Source organism: Pinus tabuliformis, chromosome 1_1 (assembly GCF_031772625.1).
Source record: "Pinus tabuliformis cultivar Carrire ecotype Pingquan chromosome 1_1, CPIR1, whole genome shotgun sequence".
NCBI classification, from domain to species: domain Eukaryota; kingdom Viridiplantae; phylum Streptophyta; class Pinopsida; order Pinales; family Pinaceae; genus Pinus; species Pinus tabuliformis.
The window spans coordinates 571,366,402-571,387,914 of NC_142297.1; positions in this window are offsets into that span (position 1 = coordinate 571,366,402).

A 21,513-nucleotide genomic window follows, 5' to 3' on the forward strand; every position below is an offset into this window, starting at 1 on the left:
ACCATAACTATAAAGACTTGTGAGTCTTTTCTGCAAGACTTTTTATGCGTCGCCATGTCTTCATGCCCATCACCAAGTCGGTCATTTTATTTACCACGTTCGACTTAGAGTTTTAAATAGTCTTTATGGATATCGTGTTGCTACAAGTTCTAATTTTATCATTCAGAAACGATGCCACTATAAACCATTCCATCGCTTCATTGGCGAAGCCTTGAATGGAGGTGCTTAACTATGAAACTCGCATACCATCCCAACTTACCTCAACCTTCCAATCACGAGACACCATCCAACAAATGTCAGCGCAATCAATTATTTAACAAGAAAAATTGAAAACCATCATTAAATCAATCACATTATTTATTTACCTGCTAAGGTTAGCATGTTGGAAATACTGTAGAAATTTTGAATAATATGACACTTATTCACAGAGATTATCCTGATTATACACTATTGCGGAATACATGCATAATACATAACCTCCTCTACGTTCATCATCAATTTAGCAGCATTAAAAACAATGAAACATCAATCGCATGCGCACATTAACACAGTATGTAACCCGGGGAAAGAATACCGCTGAAAACCCCACACTATCTGTATATTATAATGATTGAGAACATGTGACAATACATAGTACAATACTCCTCACAAGTACTCAATACTATCTCCACCTGTTACACAGAAAACTAGCTCGGATCTGAATCAATCACAGGTTCAAAACTCCTCCACTGCTTTGCCTGTCTCCATTGCGCAATCCTGCATGAGAATAATGATGAATGGCTGAAACAAACTCGTATTTCCTTCGCTGAACCATGCAATACTCATTGGCATTACTCAATCCCATTGATTGTGCAAGATCTCATGCACAACTATAGTCACAACTAATAGCAATCTCAACCTCTAACACCTGTCTCCACTGAACTGTCCATGCATTGAGTTAACTGATGTATTCTTTAGTTGCTTTATGATTTAATAATTAGTGAATTAATTAACAATTAATTCACATCACTCATCACTAGTGTGATTTGCAGTTAGACTAAATACAACTAGTTTAACCAAGTCAAACTGAACACAACTCCATCAACCCCTCAATCAACTCCACCAAACTCAACCACATGAGTTCTAACTGAAGTCCTGCATGCAATAGCTCAACTGACCCACAAGAAAAGCGTATTTCCTTCTGACAGCTGCATGTGCCACATCTGTAGCTCAAACTGAAGTGCTCAAAGAGGATAAGATAATGTTCATAGTCCAAATATTATTATGAGACAATAATATTCGTCTATTCTATTTTTAGCCTTGCAGTCTAAAAATAGAAACCGCCCATATGTCTAAAAACAGAAGTCCAACTACTTTTACCAACATGACCAATCATCCACAAATAGCATCCTGCAATTCATAGACCATGATCCATATGTCTAAAAATAGACATAGTCTAAAAATAGACTTTGCGCTAAAAACAGCCTCCGGACCCACTTAGTGAAGGCGACTCCTTTCCACTAAGCTCCATCATCTTGTTGCATTTTCAACACTCCCTCTTAACAAGATTATGGATTATCTGCAAACCCTATCCTGCAACTCTAGAATGTTCTGCATGCAACACATTTGCCCGGTCCACTTGCTCCAACAACACTTGGAACAAAAAACACTCCCAACTGACCACTCTGTTGGGCTAGGAACATACTCTGATGCTGACAAGTGCTCCCTCTCTAACATCTGCACTACTGCAACATCTCCATGCATCTCGTACCATTGCACACTTTTCTGTGCCACCTAGCACTATGCAAAACACTTATGCCTCTCGCATTGTTGCAGCGTGCTAGCTATGCGCTGTCTTGGGATTCCCTACACTATCGCTCTCTCTGCCACTCCATCCGCATCTGTCTCTACCCAATCAGTCAGTGCTTGTTACTCCACATCGGGGCTCCCGTAGCAAGGTCTCATCCAAGAGGCTGGGTACCTCAAGGATCCTGCCCCTCCTCCTTGGGACAATCACTCTATATTGCCCCACCTCCTACCTGGAGGTATGGCTGCATGTGATCCCTCGGCCCACCTGGCTCGAAGTTTCCCCCTACTGGAGGTCTCTGCATGAGTAGATGTCTCTACTCGATCTCCTCTCAGCTTCCCTTGTTGTGGTTGCTCCACAACCTCCTGAAGCTGCTGCACCAATTGTGGCTCCTCCACAATTGTCTGAGACTTCTTCTGGCTCTGCATGTTGAGAGGTAACATACGCTCCCTCTCAACCACCAAGTCTCCATCAGTTGCCTCGTTGCTCAAGCCTATGCATGCATCTTGAACCTCAAGAGCATACATGATCTTGACCCGTGAACCAATCTGCTTCACCTGTCTAGTGATGATGTGTCTAAGGAAAACCTTTCCCTTACTGAAGACTACATCATAGCCTCTGTCTTCCAGCATCACGATCGACACCAAGTTTCTCTTCAGTCCTGGTACATACTTGACATCGGTCAAGGTAAGGCGAGCTCCATGCTCCCTCTGAAAAATAACCGTGCCTACACCTGAGACACTATACTTCTCATCATTACTCATCGCTATGAGTATCTGGAGATCTTTCTCCTCCAAAGCACTGAACAAACTCTTGTCACCGGTCATGTGGAAAGAAGCTCCACTGTCAAGAAACCAACCACTTCCCACCATGGATGAAACCATGCATGCGAAGAGTGTGAAATCCAACTCGAACTGTGAAGCAAGTGCCTTACCTTCAGATCCTTCCCCAGATCCCTTGTTGGATTTCTTCTTTGGGCAATTAGTAGCATAATGGCCCAACTCATGACAACGAAAGCATCTCACCTTCGACTTGTCAACCTTCTTCCCATCATTGGAAGAACTGGATTCGGAAAGAGAACCCTTCTTCTTCCCCTTCTTTGCTTTGGCAGCCAAAGCGCAATTTTCTTCATCAGATGCCTTTGATGAAGATCCGTCCCTGGTATTCCGCCTGATTTCCTCTTACACAAGATCCGACCAAAGTCTCTCCCATCCTGGCAATTTCTCCCTGCCATTGACAGAGTCCTGATAGGAATGCCAACTCTTCGGAAGACCAAGGAGAGCCAAGCTCACCAAGTCCTCATCATCGACAGTCACCCCCACACTTCCCAGCTCATCCCGGCACTGGGTGAACTTCGTGAGATACCTGGGCATACTGTCTCCATTCTCACACTTAATGTTTCTGAGTTTATCCTTGAGCACCAACTTCCTCTGGTCGCTCTTGCTTTGGAATAAATCTGTCAACGCTTTCCACATCAAGTATGGAGAAGCCTTTCCATGCAGGCTAGACACAATGTGATCCTTCACGCCCTCCAACAGAATCCTTCGACACTTTGTTGTCTTCTTTTGCCAAACCACAGCTTCAGCAGCATCAGTAGGTTTTGGGACTTCAACATCTATGAAATCCTTCAACCCATTGTCATCTAACACCGCCTCCATCCTGTCTTTCCATGCAATATAGTTTGAGCTGCCCTCAAGAGCATACTCCAATCGCAATCCGTTGAAAGACATTTCAACTTTGACACCAAGAAAACACTACTGCAAATTCGAATTCCACCAGCTCAAAACTCAACCGCTTCTGATCTAAAATTCGTGAGAACAAAGTATTTCTCGTACAGAGATCGACTGTATGGGATTTTACTGGATACCTCACCTTCCAAAGGAAGGATGAATCCAGAGGCTACCTGGCTCGATTACAGACTTTGCCTGAAGAAATAAAATGTAAACACTTTCTGAATAATAGATCTGATGATCAACTGCTCTGATACCATGTAGAAATTTTGAATAATATGACACTTATTCATAGAGATTATCCCGATTATACACTATTGCGGAATACATGCATAATACATAACCTCCTCTACATTGATTATCAATTTAGCAGCATTAAAAACAATGAAACATCAATCGCATGCGCACATTAACACAGTATGTAACCCAAGGAAAGCATACAGCTGAAAACCCCACACTATCTGTATATTATAATGATTGAGAACATGTAACAATACGTAGTATAATACTCCTCACAAGTACTCAGTACTATCTCCACTTGTTACACAGAAAACTAGCTCAGATCTGAATCAATCACAGGTTCAAATCTCCTCCACTGCTTTGCCTGCCTCCACTGCGCAATTCTGCATGAGAATAATGATGAATGGCTGAAGCAAACTCGTATTTCCTTGGTTGAACCACGCAATCCTCATTGGCATTACTCAATCCCATTGATTGTGCAAGATCTCATGCACAGCTATAGTCACAACTGATAGCAATCTCAACCTCTAACACCTGTCTCCACTTAATTGTCCATGCACTGAGTTAACTGATGTATTCTTTTGTTGCTTTATGAGTTAATAATTAGTGAATTAATTAACAATTAATCCACATCACTCATCACTAGTGTATTCTGCAGTTAGACTAAATACAACTAGTTTAACCAAGTCAAACTGAACACAACTCCACTCCTCAATCAACTCCACCAAACTCAACCACATGAGTTCTAACTGAAGTCCTGCATGCAATAGCTCAACTGACCCACAAGAAAAGCGTATTTCCTTCTGATAGCTGCATGTGCCACATCTGTAGCTAAACCTGAAGTTCTCCAAGAGGATAAGATAATTTTATAGTCCAAATATTATTATGAGACAATAATATTCGACTATTCTATTTTTAGTCTGGAAGTCTAAAAATAGAAACCGCCCATATGTCTAAAATAGAAGTCCATCTATTTTTACCAACATGACCAATCATCCACAAATAGCATCCTGCAACTCATAGACCATGATCCATATGTCTAAAAATAGACTTTGCGCCAAAAATAGCCTCCGAGCCCACTTAGTGAAGACGCCTCCTTTCCACTAAGCTCCATCATCTTGTTGCATTTTCAACAAATATCGAGAGGGGGGTGAACCAGTGTTTCTTTTCAATTGTTTTTTTAACAATTAGATCACTTATATTTAGAACACAAAATGAACAATAAGAATAAATTCTTTTATTAATTTCTTATTTACAATAAATCATGTACAATGTATATAGGGCTCCAACCCTAAATGAAGACACCAATCTTCAATCTCCCAGGCTCCAACCTGTTGCCAAGCACCAACTTGGAATTTTGTGAGGCTCCAACCTCTAGGGCACTAACCCTATCTTCTCAAGGCACCAACCTTGCATTTAGAGGCTCCAACCCCTAGGGCACCAACCCTTCTCTGGTACAGGCTCCGACCTGGTTTCTTGAGGACACCAATCCTCTAGGGCTCCAACCCTATCCTCCAAGGCACCAACCTTGTCTTTTCGAGGCTCCAACCTCTTGGGCTCCAACCCTTGCTTTACTTCATCAAGATATGTTTAGTTGTACTTCACGGCTCCCAATGTCTTCTTCACCAAGCCCTATCAATCTTCAACAATGCCTTCACTTAGTCTCCACGTCACGTCATCAATGACAACCTTGTTCTTCACATGAAGGTGTCACCATTGCTCTTCATGTTACCCAAACAAAACTTCTTCAAGGTCACCTCATGAAGACTTCATCATGGGTCTTCAAGATTGTCTCCAATAGGTCTGCGCACAATGTCCTTCAACAAACTGCTTTACCAAGTCTTCAAGGATCCTTCAAGTGCTTCACAATTCTGCGTTCTACAATCTTCAACAAAGTTGCTTAATCTTGCTTCAGATTATCCTCAACAAGTGTTTCAATAGATCAAGAAGTCCTTGTCCAAACACAACAAATCCAATCTCCAATATTGTTTCAACCAAGGTATACAGCAAAGGCTTCCAAGGAGTATCTTTGTTAAGACATTGTACAGTTCACTGCTCCAATAGTGCTTTGGGCAAGTCTTCAACGAGGTCTTCCACAATATTCCTAGGTCACAAATGCAAAAACCAGACTTCCAATCATTCAACCAAAAGACTGGTCTACTCTACAAGCTCACTAGTGTCTAGGTCCAAAACTCTGTGGTGAGGTCCTCTTGTAGCCCTAGTCTGAGGCTTGATTGAACAACAATATGTTATCCAAACTGAGCTCCAAAATGTTGACTATCCGAGCCAATAAATTCAGCCTTCAAATTGTTCTGCGGTGACTTCTGGGCACCCAATAGGTCCGAGCTCAAGCCTTCAAAAGGCTATCACAAAGTCAAACACTGCATCAAGTCCAAGTTTATAACTTTGGCCAGTTCTGTCTCAAATTCCGAGCTGTTGTAGGTGACCAATCCAAATTTTAATAAGTCCGAACCTCCTACAGGACTGTCAAAACAGTGATCTGAGGTATGGAGAGGTAAGAGTAATCCATAGAAACTTTAGCAATTCGTGTTTACTGGTCCAAGATGTTAGTCACCACAGGTTGCTGCCTTTGAACTTCTCCAATAGGTGGTTGTCACATGAATTATTTCAGGAAACTATCCACAGTTGAGTTTTTAAGCCTACTACCCCTATCTGCAATTTCTAAGGTGTAACCGAGCTGCAATATATTACTCCACAGGTAGCCAATCAAAAAAGACCCAAACTGAAATATTCCTTGTCCTCCACAACCTCCTTGATGTCCTGTGTTTTTATCTCTGAAATGACCATTGAATTCTGTGTTTTTCTCTTAAATTTATGGTTAAAATCAGGTCTTAAATCCTTATATATAGTGTTTTTCGCACAACAAAACGAAAATACATGTCCCTGTTTGGTGGCTGACTTGTGTCGGCTGCTCAGGTCAGCTCCATGTCCACATTTAATAAATTAACTTCAAAAATTCATAACTTTCAAATCGCTTGGAGTTTGGAGCTGTGCAATAGCTCATTGGAAAGGCAAAATTATGCTCTAAAAGATGGTCTAGGAATCACATTGAGAGGTTGCCTCTAAGGTAGTGAAAATTAATTTTCTTTGACTGTCGTTAAATTTCTGTGCATAGAATATTTGGAACAGTTTTAGGACGACATGGTTTCTCCATTGTTTTGCATCAAAAATATCATCATGATAGTATCCAGCATCATGATGAAGGTATAGCATCATGTATTCAATGATAGTGCAGTAATACGTCATAGTGCAACCTTCATTAATTTTTCAAAGACACCAAAGTAGTCTTCCAATTATGTCAAAGTGTGGTCATTCTCTAACAAGTATGACATCATCAAGTGTATGACTCCATATGTGATCAAGGGTTAAGGTCTAGATCATCAAGGCACATGCAACATTATAGTTAGTTCAAGGGCTCTTTAGGACTTCTTCATTAATGGTTTGACATCTTCGTGGCTTGACATCTTCATTGATGATATCCTTGTCAAACAAGATTCTTGACATCATCATCTGGGACCAAGCATCTCAAGAATATTGACATCTCAGTTAATGCCATATTGACGTCAATGGCAACCTTGATTAACAATCTCCCCCTTTGTCATTGATAGCAATATTCTTGCCCTTCCAACATTCTCTCCCCCTTTGACATTAATGGCAAACAAGGTGCCCAAGTACTCCCCCTATCAAGTTGTTTCTTTTCTTCATCAATAGTAGTTCTTCATAGGTATGTTACTCCCCCTGTCACGATGCTTCTTCTTTCTAGCAATGTGGCTCATGATAGATGTGCTAACATTCCTTTATGTGATGAACCAACTCCCCCTGTCTGCACAACCTCCTCTAGCCAGGAAAGATTACTTGCTTAGTGATCAAGTGGAAGACATCGTCAACAACAGTCCATTGGATAGACAAGAGATCATGTTCTTCAATGGAGTGATCCTGAGAAATGATCTATCAAAGATTGATTGTCAATATAGCTCATCAAGGATTTCACAAGGCTCATTCACAGATGGCTTCTACAAGAATGCTTAATCATCATAAGCTCCCCCTAACTATATGCATGGTCTTCCTTTCGACAGAGTCTCCTCATCAAGTACTTGGAATATCAAGGATGACTTCATCAAGTCAACAACATGTGTTGTTGGCTAGAGTGTTCAATAGATTTTCGGATTGTATTTGCTTCATTCTCCATACTTGTGTAACTTTCTTCTCTAGCATAGTTCTAGCTTGAGTAGGTGCCCAAGTCAAGTTTCAATCACGTGCCATATGTCCAATGTTATGACAATTGAAGCACTCTATGTTGTTCTTGAATAAGAATTCATGACTTCTTGCAAAATTGCTTCTCGAATATTGACGGGGACCATTATATTTATCTTTGTGATATGCCCTACAATCTTTTGCCATGTGCCCAAAGTTTGTACAAGAATAGCAATACCCAAGAAATATACTTTGGTACCTGGGAGAAGAAGGTTTCCTTGATGTACTTCTGAAGTCTTTTTGCCTTGGGATTCTTTGATGATAACCATTGCTTCTTGCATCCTTGACATCATTTGTGTTTCTTCTTGGAGTAGGATTTCTTCCAATGTCAACTTGACGCTTGCCTTTGCTGGAACTAGGAGCATCAACATTTCTTCCTGGCTTCCTCACATCCTTGTTGTTTGAAGCATTAGGGTTTGCATCATTCTTGCTTGAGGATTCGCCTGCATAACCAAGACCCGATTTATCAAGGGGAAATCTTTGATGATTTATGATGTCATCTAGGGTTTGAGAACTCTTCAAGTTCTTATTCAGCAAGTCAACTTCCTTTTTAAGAAAGACAATTTCTTCTTTCATGTTCTTGCATTCTTCATCCTTCTTTGATAGTATGATCTCCATTTCTTCCTTCATCTTAGTTGCTTCACATGATTGGGCCTTAAGAGAAGTGATTTCTGATTTTAACTCAGTGATGTCATCGTCCTTTTCTTCTAGTTGGCATATCATGGTGTTTCTCTCCTTTTCTGCTACATCAACTTGTCCTTCTATGAATGTCAAAGCTTCCATCACCTTCTCAGCTCCTTGTGCTAGATTTCTTGCTTCTTCTAATTGAGATTTAGGAGAGAATACCTCTACCTTATACTTACCAATCTCTTCTTCAAGTTTATTCAAGATCTTATGCCTTTGTTCAAGTTGGCTTGACAAGGTATCTTCCCGTTTCTTTGCCTTATCCAATTGATTTTTCATGTATATGACTTCTTCATGATGCTTTCTCTTGTTTTGATGAAATTCTTCCTTAATCTTGGCGAGCTCCTCATCTCTTTCTTGTACTTGAAGCTTGACAAGGTCAACTTCCTTCCTTGTCTTGTCTGGTCACCAACTTGCGCTTTCTTCTTAAATTCCTCATTTTCCTTTTTCAAATTGTTAATCTCTTCCTTGGTAGCCATAAGTTTAGTGAGGAGATCTTCTTCAAAATCTTTTTCATTCTCTTCATCTTCTAGGTCTTCTTTAGCCTTGATGTTATCATTCTTATCTTCAGCTTCCTTGATGGGCTTTGGATTTCCTTCTTGTTTTCCATCATTTTCTTGACTAGAGATCATTGTCAATGCTCCTTTTGAGTGAAGATCATGAAGTTTATCCAATATGCCTTTTGTTGATGAACATTTTTCAAAGTTGGCCTTCATAGAATCAGGTAGCCCATTCAAGATTTCTTTCATTTCCCTTGTATTATGTTCCGTGGATTCTCTATCCATGATGCTATCAGCAATCACCAATTTCTAGACTTCAATGCCTTGAGTCTTTAAGAAATTCCTCATTCTTGCCTCCCATATATCAAAGTTTCCATTGAACAATGGAGGCTTCACAAATTGATTGACTTCAATTTCAGTGGTTGAGGGAGACACATCTTTAGGAGGATTGGAGACTTTCTTCCTTGACTTCGCCTTTTGTGTTCTAATGATCAACCTTAAAGCTGTTAGGCTTTGAGTGAAGGTACTGGCTCTGATACCAATTGTTGGAAACACTGAGAGGGGGGTGAATCAGTATTTCTTTTCAATTGTTATTTTTACTAGTTAAATCACTTATATTTAGAACACAAAATGAACAATAAAAATAAATTCTTTTATTATTTTCCTATTTACAATAAATCATGTACAATGTATATAGGGCTCCAACCCTAGATGAAGACACCAATCTTCAATCTCCCAAGCTCCAACATGTTGCAAAGCATCAACTTGGACTTTTGTGAGGCTTCGACCTCTAGAGCACTAACCCTATCTTCTCAAGGCACCAACCTTGCATTTGGAGCCTCCAAACCCTAGGGCACCAACCCTTCTCTGGTACAAGCTCTAACCTGGTTTCTTGAGGACACCAATCCTGTAGGGCTCCAACCCTATCCTCCAAGGCACCAACCTTGTCTTTTCGGGGCTCCAACCCTTGCTTTACTTCATCAAGATGTGTTTAGTTGTACTTCATGGCTCCCAATGTCTTCTTCATCGAGCCCTATCAATCTTCAACAATGCCTTCACTTAGTCTCCACGTCACGTCATCAAGGACAACCTTGTTCTTCACATGAAGGTGTCACCATTGCTCTTCATGTTACCAAAAAAAACTTCTTCAAGGTCACCTCATGAAGACTTCATCATGGGTCTTCAACACTGTCTCCAATAGGTCTGCACACAATGTCCTTCAACAAGTTGCTTCACTAAGTCTTCAAGGATCCTTCAAGTGCTTCAAAATTCTGCTTTCTATAATCTTCAACAAAGTTGCTTAATCTTGCTTTAGATTATCCTCAACAGGAGTTTCAATAGATCAAGAAGTCCTTGTCCAAACACAACAAATCCAATCTCCAATATTGTTTCAACCAAGGTCTGTAACAAAGGCTTCCAAGGAGCATCCTTGTTAAGACATTGTACAGTTCACTGCTCCAATAGTGCTTTGGACAAGTCTTCAAGGAGGTCTTCCACAATATTCCTAGGTCACAAATGCAAAAACCAAACTTCCAATTGTTCAACCAAAACACTGCTCTGCTCTACAAGCTCACTGGTGTCTAGGTCCGAAAGTCTATGGTGAGGTCCTCTTGTAGCCCTAGTCCGAGCCTTGATTGAACAACAATCTGTTATCCAAATTGAGCTCCAAAATGCTGACTGTCCGAGCCCCTAAATTCAGCCTTCAAATTGTTCTGTGGTGAATTCTGGGCACCCAACAAGTCCGAGCTAAAGCCTTCAAAAGGTTGTCACAAAGTCAAAGACTGCAGCAAGTACAAGTTTATAATTTTGGCCAATTCTGTCTCAAAGTCCGAGCTGTTGTAGGTGACCAATCCAAATTTTAGTAAGTCTAAGCCTCCTATAGGACTGTCAAAATAATGATCTGAGGTATGGAGGGGTAAGAGTAATCCACAGAAACTTCAGCGATTTGTGTTTATTGGTCCAAGATGTTAGTCACCACAGGTTGCTGCCTTTGAACTTCTCCAATAGGTGGCTATCACAAGAATTATTTCAGGAAACTGTCCACAGTTGAGTTTTTAAGCCTCCTGCCCCTATCCGCAATTTTTGAGGTGTAACCGAGCTGCAATATATTACTCCATAGGTAGCCAATCAAAAAAGACCCAAACTGAAATATTCCTTGTCCTCCACAAACTCCTTGTTGTCCTGTGTTTTTATCTCTGAAATGACCACCGAATTCTGTGTTTTTCACCAAAATTTTATGGTTAAAATGAGGTCTGAAATCCTTATATATAGTGTTTTTCGCACAGCAAAACGAAAAGACACATCCCTGTTTGGAGGCCGACTTGTGTCAGCTGCTCAGGTCGGCTCCATGTCCACATTTAATAAATTAACTTCAAAAATTCATAACTTTCAAACCACTTGGAGTTTCCGGCTTTGTAATAGCTCATTGGTAAGGCAAAATTATGCTCTAAAAGATGGTCTAGGAATCACATTGAGTGACTGCCTCTAAGGTAGTGAAAATTAATTTTCTTAGTGACTGTCCTTAAATTTATGTGCATAGAATATTTGGAACAGTTTTGGGACAGCATGACTTCTCCGTTGTTTTGCGCCAATAATATCATCATGATAGTATCCAGCATCATGATGAAGGTATAGCATTATGTATTCAATGATAGTGCAGTGATACATCATAGTGCAACCTTCATTAATTTGTCAAAGACGCCAAAGTAGTCTTCCAATTATGTCAAAGTGTGGTCATTTTTTAAAGAGTATGACATCATCAAGTGTATGACTCCATATGTCATCAAGGGTTAAGGTCTAGATCATCAAGGCACATGCAACATTATAGTTAGTTCAAGGGCTCCTTAGGACTTCTTCATTAATGGTTTGACATCTTTGTGGCTTGACATCTTCATTGATGGTATCCTTGTCAAACAAGAGTCTTGACATCATCATCTGGGGCCAGGCATCTCAAGAATATTGACATCTCGGTCAATGCCATATTGACATCAATGACAACCTTGATTAACAGATTTCAATAGTTGCTTAGATCCTCATTGGAATCCATATAAACTAGCCATTCATTCGTTCTAACATTCTAGAACCTATTTCACTCCACGATCGACTCTTTCAACAGCAAACATATCTCTATATATGAAACTCAGGAGTGTAGAATTATGGAGGGAAAGCACTGGCGCGTCTACTCCACTGCATGCATACACAGATAATGATACTTAGATAATGGGTTGTCAACGAGAGCGGTTTCGTGGAAGGGAACAATCTTTGAAATTTTGGAAACAACCATCTAGTGCTTTTCCAGTGCGGTGATGCCTTTAAAGCAACCCATAGTACCGAGCGCTTCTAAAAACTAAGAAAAATGAGCTTTTAAGGGGGTGCAATTTATAGTAACAACGTTGTTTTTACAACAGAGTTTTCTTAATTCAATTGGTTGCCATGACTAGAAATCTTGCGGCTTTCCATTCTCTTCTCCAAAAAGCCACCGCCTCCCCATCAACAGGGCTTATATGCTAATGGCGGTTAGAGGATGATTAACGATAAGTCTTATCTCACTCATCTAGATCCTCCTTTCATTCAGATAATCCACATCTTTATTATAGAAACATCATGGCGCTATGTGACTGCTTTTAACAGCGCGTCACACATGACCCTCTCGACGTGATTGAGATAATTATTATCTTCACCTGCCTGTAGTGTAACGACCAACACAATTGGAGAGGGTAAGGAAAAATGATGCCTTTTATTATTTATGTAATTTTGATTTACAGGGTGTTGTTACTCTCCTATGCTTTCACAGCGTTCCTTCTCCTCTATATTTATAAGGATTCCGATTCGAGGCTTTTCACAAAAGGCAATGTTCAGAAATCCAATCCCCTTGTTATGAATTGTGCCTACCTTTGAATGGATAGAGCCTGAAATTCCTCAACTTTCCAGCTCAAAAAACACAAATGCAAGAGGAACTTTCAGTCATCCAATCACTTTGATTGGTAATGAAGTTGTCACCATCTATCACTCACGGATGTTTCCAAAACTACGGATAAGGTCGAACATATCCGAATTCATATGGGTAATGGAATGAACCCCATCCAGAAGTCTCGCCTTCTAATTTTTGCGCAGGGGCTAGCGGATTACCATCAAATGCATGTGTATGATAGCTTTCAACGGAAAATGGAGAGGCAACTTTACGGTGATGCCATCCGGAAAGTGATATTTTTGCTTTTAGAATCTAATGCCATAATTGTGGTTAAACGTAACCACATCCTAGAAAAATCCTAACGCATTTGAAAATATGGCAACACATGAGGAACAAACATCACAACCATGCCTCCAGCACCAAGCCACAGGGAATAAGAAATCATATGGTGAATTATAGATTCCTGTAATTATATACATGATTAAATTACCTAATTTTCCAAGTTTCTCTCCAGAACGCAATAAGAGTTAACTTTTGGTTGTCTGCATAATGTGCATAGAAGCCTCATCCCCATGCCTCGTTTTGTAGTCCCGATAGTAGATCTTCCCATGATTCCTCTCCACATAGTTCTAATGACCGTCTGATATGCGATTTGAATATATTTTCATTGAAAAAATCCGTTGAGCGCCAATATGGAGAGAAATCATAACTACTTGTAACATTTGTCATATTGTTCGATATTCCTCTTGTTCTAAGAGCTGAACAAGTATACCATATCAGCTAGTTCGGGATCAAACCCTAACCATGCAATCCCTCCATTCCCAACGTTATAGGTTTCGGTTTGCGAATTTTGAGTACTTGGTTCTTGAACTCACCGATTTCATTAAAACCCTACCTTCCCGAAAAGTCTAGGATTTGTTAGGAATTTATTGTTACAATAAATCTATATATCGAAATCGCCCTCTTATATATATATATATATATATATATATATATATAAGTTATTCTTTTCACCTTACAGTAAATCTTTTAAGATTTTGGGTTAACTTTTAACGAGGTCTAATTTATGATTTCAACCCTTTATAGGTTTCAGGTTATTTTTTTTATAACCAGCCCTTTTTGCAATTAGTTATCTGGGAAATAACAAGTAATTTAGGAAATATTGTTGTTGTTAATCCAAGATCAAAATTTCCCTTAATTGTGAAAACCAATTTAACGTGTACGAGACATGGCTTCCAGTACGGAGGTGGATTAGTCCATAGGCCATAGTGTTTAAACCTATGCTCTGATACCATTTGTAACGAACCTCCTGAGCCTACCTAGGAATTCATACTCCAAGACCCACAAATTTAAAATTTTGGGTTCATTCACAATTAAAGCTTTACCCCTCCTTGTAGATTTTGTCTTCTAAAATTACCTCAGCCATATTACTATTAGGCCATAGTACAAATTTCTCCTTAATTGTTTTACTGGTTCTATTATATGGAACCTTAGATTCATTAACATGTATATTGTATATGATCAACCGTTAAATCTAATCATGGTATGCATCCTATGAAACCCTTGGGTTAATCCCCACAAGAATTAATGGACATTAATTCAAGTGTACTGTAATTGGTATGGTTGTATATCATGATCATAGTTCTCTACACATAGTCAGTTTGTTACTGACCAACCCTTCATTCACATGCATAACTAGCTGGACTAGCCTAAAAGGAGGCGGTCTTAGACATGCAAACACAGATAATTTGAACCATTGGACATACATTGAGAAGCATTAAGCATTAATTCCACAATTGTTCCGCATACATAAGTATTTAATTTATCACATAACATTATAGGCAGACTATATTTCTTATTTAAATGTAAGATCTATATTTCATATCTATCTCACATATTCATATATGATCTACTCTTACACACCATTAGTATTTACAACCACGTATTATGCTTCCAGTATGAACTCAGCTCTTGGATATAAAAAGAGTCACAAGTATAATACATTATCATAAAAACCACTAACACAGGTAATCTACTTACGTATATTTGGCACAAGCAATTCCTATCATGAATCAGATAACTCATGGGTACAAGTATTGTCACCCACTTTATACACTTCTATTGCTAGCTTCACACTGGAATGCAACATGCATAATGAAAAACCATTATCTCCATAATTAAGATAACCTAGGAGCACCACAACCCAACCATGAATCACCTCTGATTCCCTCGAGCCGAAGATCTTGTCAAGGATCAATTGTCCTCAATTGATCGATGCACTGGGCATCTAATACCCTCTTTCATGATTTAGTTACCATTCGCGGCGTCTCGCTTTATGAATTTTTCCATTTGCCTAGGTCTTTTCTAGAAAAGCTCGTTTTTATCTCCCACGACGTTTGCCACATAAAAGCTTGCCTTTATCTCCTGCAAGCTTTTATGTCTGATGGATCTTTATCTCCCATCCATCCGATGGATATCCAATCCATCCAAGCTTATCTAAAATCGCATCTAGAAGATTTATCATGAAAGATTCATCTCTATCCCATTCCACATGGGATTTGGCAAGCATCTCCTCTCTCTTGGTGCTCCACCCTCCAAGTGATTTATTTTATTAATTATTTAATAACACATTTGCTTTTCATATTACATATCACCTAGCTTTCCTCAACTTAGGTTTAGAATAGTTTAACCCACAAAGGAGGGTATCAAACCTAGCTTTCCTCAGCTTAGGTTTACAAACATTTAACACACAAGGGAGGATATCACACCTAGCTTTAACTTAGCTTAGGTTTACAATAATTTAGTACAAAAGGGAGGGGTGTTACAAAATTAACAATGGATGACATGAATTAACCCTTTGTTTAGAATTGGAAATGTCAGTATGAAGTGTCAGTTTTCGACATTTGTCTAATAAATCTAAGTGACACTGCCTTGTGCAAGTCACATTGGGTGTTATACCTATCTTTGCAACAAAAATGAAAATATTTTATCACAGACCCAAAGTAAGTACACTTTTTATCATTCAAAACAGCAAAGTTGCTCAGAGCCATTAGAGAGAAAATTGAGACATTTGATGAAACAGAAGTTGGGAATTTGGTTAAAGAATGCCCTTCATGTGATCATAGTGAAAGGAAAACAATATTTAGAATAACACCACTAGTATTAATTAGGGAGGCCTCACACTAAAGAGATACAGTGACCTTCAACATTTGTCGGAGCTAGTAAGTCACTTAAGAGTAACCTTTTCTTTCAGAGAATTTCCCAGTGTTCATCTTTTCAAAGAAGGTGACGTTTCAAATCCATAGATGTATCCAATTAAGTATTCGAAACATCGACTTCTCTAAAAGATGAACACTATGGAAAATTCTCCGAAAGACCTACAATCTAACAACCCTTCTGTTAATTTTAGGTATGTTCTATGCTTAGAGCAATTTATTTCAATTTTCATAGTTAGCTCAATATCTTTTCCAGATTAGTAATCACATCAGCATAATAGTAAATTGCAAATAGAACATAAACATAAATTGCAGAAGACAAGCCAAGAAAAGAGAACACAAGATGTGGCGCTAGCCAAGGACAAACCCCAATGTGGGGAAACCCTTGATCAATTCTTCTTATATGTTCTTCAATAGTTCAACAGAGAGAGAGAGATAGTACATTTACAACAGAAGTCAACACTTTGAATTATCTAAATAAGAGCATAAATCATCTCTAAGAAGATGATACATGAGGTAATTGAACTCAGTTGAAGACATGCTGCTTCAACTAATTCTCCAAGTTGACACCATCACCATGCTGCACCTATCATTGTGTTGCTCCTCATCATCATGTTGTACCTCACTGTGTTGCATCATGTTACACCCATCATCACTATGTTGCATCGCATCATGCTTCACTAATCATGATTGTACCCATCACTGTACTATTAAGCTCTTCATTGCACTATGTTGCATTGTACTTGCAACTCCCATTGTTGTACCAATATTGCACCATGTACTTGTTGCACCAAGTACCATTACCGCACCAAGTACCATTGCTGCTATGTCAACCCACCAATTTGGCTCCCACAAACTGCCCAACAATCTGATCCAAACTGACCCAAAGAACGGATCCAACACACATCACAATTGTTGCTCCAGGTTTGTTGTACTGATGACCCTGGTTAGGGCATGTGCATGCTGCAACAACCCTTAAATACCTACACAAACAGTCCCCCTTTTGCTGCGGCCAAGGCAAGGAAGGTTCCTCCTTACGTGAGTTGTGCTTCTGGGCTTTTGTAGCCCCTAACACCTCCACGTTGGCCTGTTTGGGAGTGGCTAGGCTTGCAGCCTACCACAGACCTCCGTTGCCTCCTACAGCCCACTCAATACACCTTACGTTGCCCTCCAAACTGCTCATAGGGCTTGTGGCTTACCCACAGCAGCCTACACTGCCCTTCACCAAAAGTTTAGCACTCAAGAACACCTCCACACTCACAAAAACAGTCTTCCCTTATCTCTGCCCTCTAGGGAGTTACCTCGGCCTCCCTTACAACAAACTTGGCCCTAAAACAAAACTATTTATCCCACATAGGATTGCCTCTACTTATTGCGGCTAGGAAATGATAGACCTGCCGCTAGGGTAGCATGTATAGGCCCTAGATCTCCCTTGCTCAGACTGTGGTTTGACATCCTTTAGATAGCCAAGTTAGGGATCCTCTTTATTGCCTCTTTTCCAGTGTCTAAGGGCTATCTCAAACATCGTATAGATTAGGGCATGACTGTGATTAGCTAGAGCATCATAAGACTGCATTTAGGCTTGAAGCTAAGGCTCCTTTCTTTCTGCGTCTAAGACTTCCTCCTCTTAGACTTCTCTTCCACTAAAACCCAAAACAAGTGGAGGGAAATCAAGAGTGAAGGGTGTGTACAAATGACTCTCAAGTCAGCTCCTTTTATACTAAAACGTTGAGCATACATGGGGGTTATTTGGTTGTTGGCCGACCTTGACGAATTTTCCCATAACACAAATAAATTCATATCTCCATGAATACTTATCGAAATCGGATGATCTTTAGATCAATCCTACACCTCTCGATGAGAGGGATCCAAGAAAAATATTAGCTGCCATAAATAAGATGATCCACATGGAGTTTTGCCCTAGTTTCCAATTTTAACACTACCTCTTAACTAGGGAGAACTCCATCCGCTAATCCATCTACCAGACTGTACTATCTCTGCCATCAGTGCCCTGCACTGCTCTGCTCTGCTGAATCATGAAGAAGAAGAATTGATTGAGAATGTCTCATACCATTCACTACTGACCCGAAGTCAATTTCATTGATCCCAGATCAATATCACAAGAGAGTGTCTGAAACCACTCATACTGATCCCAGATCAGTTCCAAGAGTGAGCTATATCACTCTTACTGATCCCAGATCAATATCACAAGAGTGTCTCAAACCACTCATACTGATCTCAGATCAGTTCCAAGAGAGAGTGAGCTATATCACTCTTACTGATCCCAGATCAGTCCCAAGAGAGAGTGAGCTATATCACTTTTACTTATCCCAGATCAATCCCAAGAGAGAGTGAGCTATATCACTCTTACTGAAACCAAATTAATGTTGGTCATCCTAGCATAGGGTGTACGGTAGATACATGATGCGTCCATTAGTACTACTATGGTCCCTAATCCCATTTCCCTACTCATTGGCCAAATGAGAGGTACTTTCCATGAGTCCCAGACTATATGGGTAGGATGCCTCAACAGGAGAACCACTCATCCTGTCCATAAGTCGCCACGGGTTATCACAGGGGAAGGTTGAACCATTCACCATGTACACAACACACCATTAGGGGAGGGTGAGTCTCCCTACGGTCGCTTGTTGCTCCAAGAAGTACCCCAAGCCCCTCGGAGCTCCCAGAGCTCGATGCATGCTTCATAAAAGACCCTCATAAGAGGGTCTCTCAACGACTCCAAGTCGATCTGGAAAGCCACAAATTTGACCTTTCCCCAAGGCTTTGACAGAATGTCTGCGACCTGCACATCAATCCCAATGCGATGGAGCCTTCTTGCTCATCGATGTACCATATCTCAAATAAAGTGGTACCTAATGTATATATGTTGGAGCAATCATAGAATACGGGATTCCTCAATAATCGAATCCCCCTCTGGTTGACACAGAAGATCATGGTGGTATCCATCATGTGTACAAACAACTCACTGAAGAGCTTCCTCAACCAGGCAGCTTCACACGAGGTCATACTCGTAGCTATGTATTCGGTCTTAGTGGTGCTCAAAGCAACCATCTTCTGTTTCTGGGATATCATAACAGAACACAAAGAGAACCAGCACTCAAAAGTGTTCTTGCGATCTTCCACATTGCCTCCCCAGTCAGCATTCGAATAAGCATGCAACTTCACATTTCCGAAAGTGTATCTCCATGAGAGTTTGTGTCCTGAAGATATTTCAGAACATTCTTGGCACCAATCCAGTGAGGCTCAACCAAATATGAGCCCAACATGCTAATTGCAAAACATATATCCGAACAGAAGTTCACCAAGAACATCATTGCGAATGAGTTTATGAAACTCAGAGGCATTTCTCAAATTTGGTTCAACATTACTACCACATAACTTCTTAAAGTTAAGCTCCATTGTGGTAGTCACCGGCTTGCAGTTCACCATTCCAAATCCAAAATCCAACTCCCTCTTACTTTTGCAAATGAGAGGGTCTGCACCTTTCAAAAAGAGGTCGTCATCATAAAGTTCCAGTATGAGAGGTCTATCATCCAAAACCTTCAAGCAATGGTTTCGATCGACTTCACTCCTAGTGAATTTTAGCTTCATCAGACAACTATCAATCCTCTCATATTAAGCCCGGGGTGTTTTGCTTCAAACCATAAAGAGCTTTCTTCCACTTGCATACATGAGATTCCTGATCATGAATCTCAAACCCCTCAGGTTGTTCCAAACCTGTGGACCTACTACATGAGGAGAATGGTCACCTTGTAAGATTTTCCTTCAATACATCTCGGACATGTACCTTCATGCTCTTTTGAATTCAGGCATCCCTGTCACCATCTGACTCACATCGGGTAGGGCCTCATAATAAGCAAAACTTCGATGCTATAGATGAGATGAGTCAACTGACATGGTCCCCAATGGACCATCCCGCAACTTGATACAAATTGCCAATCTTGAACTCAAGGATAAAAGCATCTTTGAACATTCTATTTTCAAACATGTACCTTTACATCAATGAATGCCACCCTGAAACCTTTGACTTCCATTTGCCGAAATGGATACCAGGTTCTTCTTGCGATCACGTACATAAAGAGCTTCTTTTTAAATGAATTGAGTTATCCTCATTCAATTGAGAGGTAACATTCCCTACACCCTTCCCGAGATAGGTGGCATTGACTCCAAGTATAATCCCACAATTGTTTCCATCTCTACCAAATTAGAGAGTGCACCCTTCTATCCGATGGAGTGCCTTGAAGCACTATAATCAATAAGCTAGATTCTCAAAGAGTCTAGAGGAGAGGGCCACTATAAGATAATGCTTCTTTATCTTATAAGAAACAACATTTGATCCTTCATACATGGGGTTCCTTGCTTTTTTTGAAGATTCGGTTATTTCTTTGATGACCTACATTACTTGTCATTCCTCCGATCATTGAAGATGTCCCTGGAATGATTTTTATCATCATCAAGTGATGTGTCCCTACCATTCAGAAACTCCTCATAATGGCAAAACTTATTACAAACCAAGCATCTGCCTTTCCTTCCACCCTTAGATTCGTACTTCCCATTGAAGTGATCTTTAGGTAGGCCATCAGAAGCTTCTGTTGCGCCATTCTGATAATATTCTCTGCTTCGACTTCACCCTTGGTGAATTTGAAGAGGGATGAGGAATCCGTTGAGCCTTTTGTCCATTCCCAGCTGTCTTCAGTGATTGCTCTTTCACTCTTGCTTGGGCTTTGTCTTCACCTCAGCTCTGATACCATGTTAATTTTAGGTATGTTCTATGCTTTGAGCAATTTATTTCAATTCTCACAATTAGCTCAATATCTTTTCCAAATTAGCAATCGCATCAGCATAATAGTAAATTGTAGATAGAACATAAACATAAATCGCAGAAGACAAGCCAAGACAAGAGGACAGAAGATGTGGCACTAGCCAGGGACAAACCCCAATGTGGGGAAACCCTTGATCAATTCTTCCTATATGGTCTTCAATAGTTTAACAGAGAGAGAGAGATATAGTACATTTACAATAGAAGTCAACACCTTGACTTATCTAAATAAGAGCATAGATCATCTCTAAGAAGATGACACATGAGGTAGCTGAACTCAGTTGAAGACATGTTGCTTCAGCTGATTCTCCAAGGTGACTATCACCATGCTGC